The 8,953-nt window shown below is 38.5% G+C and overlaps 1 long non-coding RNA gene across 1 annotated transcript; it reads left to right on the forward strand.

Annotated features, from left to right (window-relative positions):
* Positions 1 to 7,067: 7,067 nt before the first annotated feature.
* Positions 7,068 to 7,695, forward strand: LOC120717948. The gene is made up of 2 exons (XR_005692307.1): positions 7,068 to 7,111; positions 7,306 to 7,695. It is a non-coding gene; the product is annotated as an uncharacterized LOC120717948 (long non-coding RNA).
* Positions 7,696 to 8,953: the final 1,258 nt, after the last annotated feature.

Here is an 8,953-nt window from a genome sequence, read left to right on the forward strand (position 1 = left end):
AAATTAACTGGATAAAAGCCTTCCTCTTGAAACCTGACTCCATATGGTTCCATATCCCTAAAAATATTTTCAAAAAGGTGGGAGGGTTGGATTTTCTCCTGAAATGTGATTTTGATATATTGAAGTTGCCTGTGAAACTGTCAGAATATCATAAGCAGGTCTTGTCTTATTGGAAGATGGTTTTTGCCCATAACTTCACGCCACATTGCGCCACCTTGTGGATTAACAGGACCATTACAATTAATAGGAAGTCATTGTTCATTAAAGAGTGGTATGGAAAAAAAACATCATCTTTATAACAGATTTACTTGATGAAAAGGGGCAGTTTCTCCCACTGGGTGTTTTCACTGCAAAGTTTAACATTCAGTGTTCCCTTAGAGAATATAACAAGGTCTGTAAGGCGATCCCCTTACCTCTGTTAAGTTTGATACAAGGCTATTTATATTACTCTAAGGGACAAATTAGTTTACCTTCTTTACAGCTAAATCAGATTCCTTTAACTAATAAAAAGTGTAATAATAAAATCATAAACAATATATTTAAAAATGAATTATTTCACGATTTTAACAGTAACACAAAATTAAAAGGGAGTAACGTTAAAATAACGAACAAATATACACACTTTTTAAAATGGCCTACCCCCCCCCCCCCCCCCCCCCCCCAAAGTCAAAGAGATGCAATTTAAAATAATTAATGGATATTACCCAGCAGCTGAAATGCTTAAAAAAAGGTTTAGGTTTGAGGTGGAGCCATGTGGATTTTGTTTGCAAAATGAAGAAAGTATTGATTTGTTTTTTTCCTGCTCAGTAACGACTGACTTCTGGCAGGATTTGGTAGACTGGTTGAGTGTAAGAATAGATGGGATGACCCCACTGACTCTAACACAGGTTTTATACAATAATGGCGATCCGTCTAAGGAACTTGCCATGCTCCACAATATGGTAATAATTATGGGCAAATACCACATTCATAAGTGTAAATGGCAAAACAAAAGACCTTCCCTTAATGCATTGAAGATTGAATTAAAGTCTTTTTTGTCATCTAATTACTGAAGGATTCATGTAAAGATGCTGCTTTGATATGTGAAAATGGGACCCAGTTTCTATCCTTTTAATGAATATGTTTCGTTTGGTGTACCAAGTAAGCCGCATGTATGTTAAAGTGTTCACGGAAAGGATATTGTTAAATGTCATAAGAATGGCCTTCACACATATTTATATTGTTTTTTGTTTTTCTGTTAGTCTTCTCCTATTTCTTTTGTTTTCTTACTCAAAGAGAAAAGCATGAATTTGTTTGTAAATGGATTATCCATTGTTTAAATGTCCCGGTAGTCGAAAAGGAGGCAGAGTTGCTGAGAAATGCTAGGAGCTAACTTGGCGCTAACCGTATAATTCAAATATATTGAATGTCGAAAGAGAAACATTCGGGGTTTGAAGGAAATTGTTAAGAGAAAGGCACTTTTTTATTTTGCAAGGGGCAAAAATGTCACTGTCTGTTTTTACAAGAAACTCACTCTGTGGATGCCGATGTTACCTTTTGGGCTAATCAGTGGGGAGACACGATTCTTTTCAGTCATGGATCTAACAGATCTGGAGGTGTGGCAATTTGTTTTAATAAGTTCCCAGGGGAGATTATAACATATAAAGCTGATAGAGAGGGTCATTGGTTAACTGCAGTTTTGAAGAGCGAAGGTATATTTCTAATTGTCACAAATCTTTATGGACATAATAATGATAATGAGGATCAAAATAAAAGTCTATTGGAAAATCTAACAAATGTTATTTCAGAGTTTAAAGTTATGTACCCCACAGATTACATCCTAGTAGGAGGAGACTGGAACATGACACCAGACGAGTGGATGGACAGATGGCCTCCTCGCTTAGGAAGGAGGCAACAGAATAACATCATTGAGAACTTTTCTAGTGATAATAATTTTACAGACATTTGGAGAAGTTTGAATCCTGGAGTTAAGAATTATTCATGGTTTAAACCTAATGGAGAAAGCAGGTCAAGAATTGATTATTGGTTAGTGAGCGATGACATTTTGAGGTGTACTTCACAATCTAAAATCGCCAAAGCACCCCTATCTGATCACTGTTTCATTGATCTTGTCTTAGAACCAACAAGGATGAAACGTAGTAGCAGGAAATATTGGAAATTTAATGCCAGCCTTTTAAATAAGGACAAGTATTATGATAAAATTAGACATATAATTACAGATATAAAAAATAATGACTCAGTAGTGGGTAATATACAGAAATGGGAATTTGTTAAATTCAAAATCAGAGAATTCACTATAAAATTCTGCAAAGAACTGAACAGGGAAAAACGGGAATATGAAAGTAATTTACTTCGTGAAATAACTCAGTGCTGTAGTAAAGAAAAACTAAACGTGCAAGAGAAGAATAAATTGATGGAGTTACAAACTAAATTAGACGATCTTTACCTAGAGAAAGCCCAGGGTGCCTTCATAAGATCGAGAGCCAAATGGATTGAGGCAGGTGAAAAGAACTCATCATATTTTAGTAAGCTGGAAAAGTGTAGACAGCAGAGAAATTTAATCACAAGCTTGTTGATAAATGGGACTGAATGTAAAGATTTCAGAGAGATTGAAAAGGAAGTCTTCACTTTTTATTCCAAATTGTACTCCTCAGGATATTCAGCAGCTGATTCTGATAGTTTCTTTAATAAGATTCATAATCTCATCCCATGTATTGACAAGCCTTTCAAAGATCTGTGTGATTCAGAGCTTAAAATTGAGGAACTGGATTTGGTGGTCATGAAAATGGCATTAAACAAGTCCCCAGGGACAGATGGACTCACTACTAGTTTTTATCAATTCTGCTGGAAGGACCTAAGAACTTTATTGTTTGATGCATTAAAGCATAGGTGTCAAACTCTGGCCCGCGAAGCCATACCAAATTACTATTAGAGCTGGCCTACTGGTATTATACAGCTAATATATATATTGTTTAGTATTAAGCTTTGCTTGTTCCATATTCAGTTTTTCAGCAAAAGGAAGATTTTTTTTTCAATAAATATTAACGTTAGCCCGCAACTTTGTTCCAGTTTTGAATTTTGGCCCACTGTGTATTTGAGTTTGACACCCCTGCATTAAAGGAATCGATAGAGAAAAAAAAAACTGATGCCAAGCATGAAACAAGGGTTGATAACCCTGATCCCTAAATCGGGTAAGAATAAAAGAATTTTAGACAATTTAAGACCCATCACCTTACTAAACACTGACTATAAGATCCTGTCTGGAGCTGTAGCTGAGAGGCTAAAAAAAGGCATCTCAAACATTATCAGTGAAACACAATCAGGTTTTTTGAAAGGAAGACTAATTCATAACAATATTAGGCTGGTTTTGGACCTCCTTGAGTACAGTGAAATAATCCAAGAGAGGGGATGCATCCTGTTCTTGGATTTTTACAAAGCATTTGACTCAGTTGAACATACGTTCATATTAAAAACTCTGCAGTCTTTTGGTTTTGGAGAGGAATTTATCAATGTTATAGAGATGCTATATAATGACATTAACAGCTCTTAGAACATGCTAGAACATGGTACATGTTCAAGGTTTGAGGTTAATAGAGGGATAAGGCAGGGATGTAGCAGCTCACCACTTCTGTTCATCATGGTTGCTGAGCTGTTGTCTATTTTGATTAAAAACAGTCACATTGAGGGGTTAACTGTGATGGGTGAACAGATAATAATCAGTCAGCTCGCAGATGATACCACCCTGTTTTTAAAAATGAGGACCAGATTCCTTTAGCCTTACAGGCGATCAACCACTTCTCCAAAGCTTCTGGCCTACAGCTGAATATTAATAAATGCGAAATTCTAGCTCTGCATGAGTGTCCCCTGCAAGCAATAAATAATATACAGATAAAAAAAAGAGGTGAAGTATCTGGGCATTGTAATTTGCAAGGATAAGACATCAACAGAAAATAAGAATATCTGTGCCAATATAGAAAAGTGTAAGTCAATTTTAAACAGGTGACTGCAAAGGGACATAACTCTGTTTGGGAGAATCTTGCTAACCAAAATGTACAGTCTGTCCAGCCTAATCTATCCAGCCTTTTCTCTGCCCATATCTCCAAAAGGAATTAAATCTATAAATAATCTTAATTTTAGGTTCATATGGAGGAACAAATGTCATTATATAAAGAAAAATTATATGATTAAGAATTATGAAGAGGGTGGGGCTAATGCCATTGACTTTGATGTTATGAATGGTGTACTAAAATTGAAATGGTTAAGATCTTTCATTAGGAGCAAAAATTCCTTTTGGAACATTATTCCCAATGTGATTTTTGGCAAAATGGGTGGAATAGACTTTTTGTTACATTGTGACTTGGATTGCAGTTCGTTACCTGTTAAACTCTCAGCTTTCCATCAGCAGGTCCTTCTCTACTGGAAATTAATCTATAAACATAACTTTACTCCTCACAATACCCCTATATGGAACAACAGGTATATCCGTTCGTGTCGGAAATCTGTGTACATGGATGAATGGCGATCTAAAGGGATTTGGGCTGTAGCTCATTTTATGGATGAGAATGTCTTATTAAAACATGAGACGTTTTGTGAGAAATTTGATGTAAGATGTACTGCTAAGAGATATAAATCCCTAATAAAAGCCATCCCAGTCCCTTTGAGATCAATGATAAAAGAAGATATTGTGCACTCTAAAATTTCTCCTGGCCTGAGGCAGCTCTGCATACCTGGAGTTGAATTTGGTGACAGCAGGTTTACAAACAAGGTGATCAGGAATATTTTGATAAGTGAAATTTGCCCTAATCTGGTTAAAAGAAATTATATCCTTAAAGAATTTGAGACCTTAATGACATTAATGATGCTGCTTTGTATGTTATACTGTTGTTTGTAAATAAAGTTCTTTAAAAAAAATGTTGGCAAAGAGAGGAAGTGACGTAAGATTTGCGCATGCGGGTAGTGACTGTCACTACCCGATCCGTACCGGAAACCCAATCGGTACCCCGCATGCGCAAATCTTACGTCACTTCCTCTCTTTGCCAACATTGCAACATTCAATATATTTGAATGACACGGTTAGCGCCCAGTTAGCTCTTAGCATTTCTCAACAGCTCTGCCTCCTTTTCGACTACCAGGACATTTAAACAATGGATAATCCGTATCCGCAACAAATTTTTGCTTTTCTCCTCAACAGAGAGCGTCCCCCGATTGAACAACAGCGCCGTAAAATAAGAAGAATGGTGCCTAATGACAGAGTTAATAATACAGACTTTGTAATATGTCACATGAAGATTCAGCAGCCAGATGAAGTGTTTACTGGCAACTGACAGTGATAGCGGACAGCATCATCACTATTCCAACAACCCTCTCCACACAGACAAGCATAAACACACTCGATTATCACTAAATCAAATTTAACACATGTTTGTAATGACGCTAATTCATGTCTGTGAAGGTACTCAGTCATCCAGGTCATCGTAGTCAAAGGAGCTTGCAAAGTTTATAAATGAGGGTCCACGCATGATGTGTAAGACTTGCGCGAAAGGTGTCTACTTCCGGTCAAAGCATTTTACGATAGTTACAGGTCAGAGTATCTGTTACGATGTTAAGAATAACAAGTATCTCTTAAAATGTTTCCGATAATGAAACATTTAATATAATGTAGACAAAAACAAAAAAATAAAAAGATAGTGTGTTGTGCCATGCGCTTGTGAAGTGGCTGTTTGGTCTCTCCAATGTAGAGGTCTGAGCATTCCTCGCTGCACTGTACAGCATACACCACATTGTTAAGTCTGTGTTTTGGAGTTTTGTCTTTCGGGTGAACCAGTTTTTGTCTGAGCGTGTTGCTGGGTCTGAAATGCACCGGGATGTCATGCTTGGAGAAAACTCTCCTGAGTTTTTCTGATACACCGGCTACATAGGGGATGACAATGTTGTTGCGTCTGTCCTTCTTATCCTCCCTCGGGTGAGGGAGGGGGCTGACACCAGCGAAGGAGTCACCACCTCCACAGGACAAGACTCAGCTGTCCATCTGCATCTTAAGGATAAAGGACACTCTTTCGAGGATGCCAATGTTCACATTTTGGACAGAGAGGACAGATGGTTTGAAAGAGGAGTGAAAGAAGCCATCTATGTCCACTGTGAGCGACCATCTTTGAACAGAGGCGGTGGTTTACGACACCAACTCTCTGCCATCTATAATCCAGTTTTGAGTTCCCTCCCCAGACGCCTTAACGCCCACTCACATCCTGGGCCATCTGACCTCAGGAATTCGCATGATAAGGTGGGGCCAGGTTTCACAATGAACTCACCCGAAACCCTGGCTGATTGGGACCCACACCCAGTTTCACACCTTGGCTCAGGCGATTAGTGGATCATCAGGGGGTCCTTTTGTCCCTCTGTGGGGGGATACTCCCACTAGGTTTATATCTTGGACTCTCCACCATTTGACCTTAGAACTGAAGAAGCTTCTCGGATGAGAGGTGAAACGTCTTCAAGCAACTTAAATATGGAATCAGAACGATGCCACCTTGAAACGAAACCGAAAAAAATATTGAAACCGAAAAAAAAATATTGTAACTGAAATAAATGTACTGAAAAATCTTGTATTGAAACCGAAAAAAAATTGATAGTGAAAAACAATTAATTGAAACTGTAATTTTTTTGTTTTCGCTTATAATTTTTTTTTTTCAGTTTCAATCCAGTTTTTCAGTTTCAATCCATTTTTTCCCGGTTTCAAACCATTTTTCAGTTTCACTCTGCTGGCACTGTTTTGGCGTCCGGGGGCGGGGATTCCGACCCGCATGTATTTGCATATATTATAATGCTGACCAATGACTGGAGAAAACATTGACGACGCGGCTGCAGTCACGGACAAACTCGCACGTGTCTGTTCGGGAATGGCAGATGCTGAGAGGTCCAGCGTTTACATTACCGACTATTTCAAAGTGACAGCCTGAGGTGTTCCTCAGTAAATTGGACTACCGGACAGGAGGACCTGAGGCCCCACCGCATTATTTTTGGTAAGTTAAATGTGTTTGTAAACTAATCCGTAATTTAGGTCCTTGGCTAGCTACCTAGCTAGCTAAGGACCTAAAGCATCAACAACTCAAAGGTAAACATGATATTAGAAAATGTGTTAGTATATAAGGCCTTTAAAACAACTAAAAAATAAACAGCTGTTGGCAGAACTGTAGGACTGAACAACTTCAGATCCCGAGTGTGTGAGGACAGAGAAGGATCAGCTCTATTTCAGATTTGAGATAAACTTTATATTTCAGTTTGTGATGGTTCTGTTTGTGATTACAGGAGCCGTCCTCAGATTCAGACCTCAGCACCACCCAGTGACAGCAGACAGATCATCCTATATCTTCAATCTTTGTAGTAACTCCAAAATTAACTGAAGAAAACAGTACAAAGGTTAAAGTACCACATGTGCTGTCAGTGAAAGCTGCAGCTGTTTTATTGATAAATTTAAAGACAAAAAGTCAAAAGGATTAATCACCTGTGTCACTATACATCAGCATTAACAGTACCTCAGTTTGGTGTTTCAGAAAACTGCTGATCTCAGACCTGCACAACTTCTGTTTTAAACACTGAATGTACTCAGCTACATGAAGAGCACATGATGTTTTCTCTGACACAATTAAATAAAACCTGATTAAAGTCAAAGGTTGTTACTTGTATTTGAACTAAAAACTTGTGATCTGGAATTCTTTCACTGTTTTTTGACAATAGTGTGTTATTTATCATAAAGTAATTCAGAGTCATTCATACCAGAGTAACCAGAGAGCACAACATATTTAACTTTCTACAGGACTTAAAGATATTCCTCTGAGGATTATCTGAGTACTTCTAACATTACACAAAGCAAAGGTCTCCATCAGTGTTCATGAAATGCTGGGTTTATCCTTCTTGTGAGGGAGCTGCTGGTGAAGATCACGAGCCCTGCTTGATCCCGGTGATGAGTTTCAGTCTTCCTGGTGTTTATGAAATGATGCACTGTGGGTCAACAGAACATCTGGCACAGGACAGCTGTAATGAAAGAAATTGAAGTTTTGAGAAAAAAAAAAATCTTGGAAATGCCCTAAATGTGAGAAGCAGATTTTGTATTTACTTTTCTTTTGCCAATCAAGATAACAAAGTATAATTTTCACCATACAATTACTAACCTTGTCATCTCCTGCACTGTCTGTTTTGGGCTCTGGGCTTGTCCTTCCCAGCACTCATGAGACTGCTTTGCTGCACTGTGGTATGAGGTGCTAACCTGTTGACAGTGTTGGGAAGGTTAATTTTAAAATGTATTCCACCAAAGATTATAGAAGTAATGTATTCTGAATACTTTACAACTACATGAATGTGCTATTGCTGTGTGATTTATTACTATTACTGAAGGCTACTCGCCATACCAATACCAACTAGATGTTAAAATCTTAATATAAATGAGTAACAGTAGGTGGACATTAGGTAAGGCTGCACTTTTTGCTGTGATCTCGTATAGAAAACTATCCCACGCGTATATAAAACAGGTCCGCGGCTCCGAACCGTAGTAAAGGGACCTCTGGCTAATACGTCGGGTTCGTGTCGGGCTCGTAGCTGAAAACTAGCTTTACTTTGTTGTCTGGGTCAACTCTGCTTGCCAGAGACAGAGAGAGGCGTTGAAAGGCTGCTCCAACGGGACTTATTGTTTCAGAGGAAAACACGAACACAGTGTACAGTCGAGACTTAATAGCTTACTTACAGATGGGCTTGTCAGGCACTCCTTTTGGCTGCAGTGGTTATTATTATATTTACATGCTTCCAGCTCCCGTTTCTGCCCCGTGACAGCTCGTACTTTTCCTTTCTCTCCCTCCCTCGCTTGCTCACAGACACATAACGGGTATGGCAGTCCATTCTCCCTGCAGCACGGACTACACTGCCCATGAGGCTACATTGTTTAGGGCGATGCCTGTAACAC

Source organism: Simochromis diagramma, unplaced genomic scaffold, assembly GCF_900408965.1.
Source record: "Simochromis diagramma unplaced genomic scaffold, fSimDia1.1 OVJJ01000510.1, whole genome shotgun sequence".
Lineage (NCBI taxonomy): Eukaryota > Metazoa > Chordata > Actinopteri > Cichliformes > Cichlidae > Simochromis > Simochromis diagramma.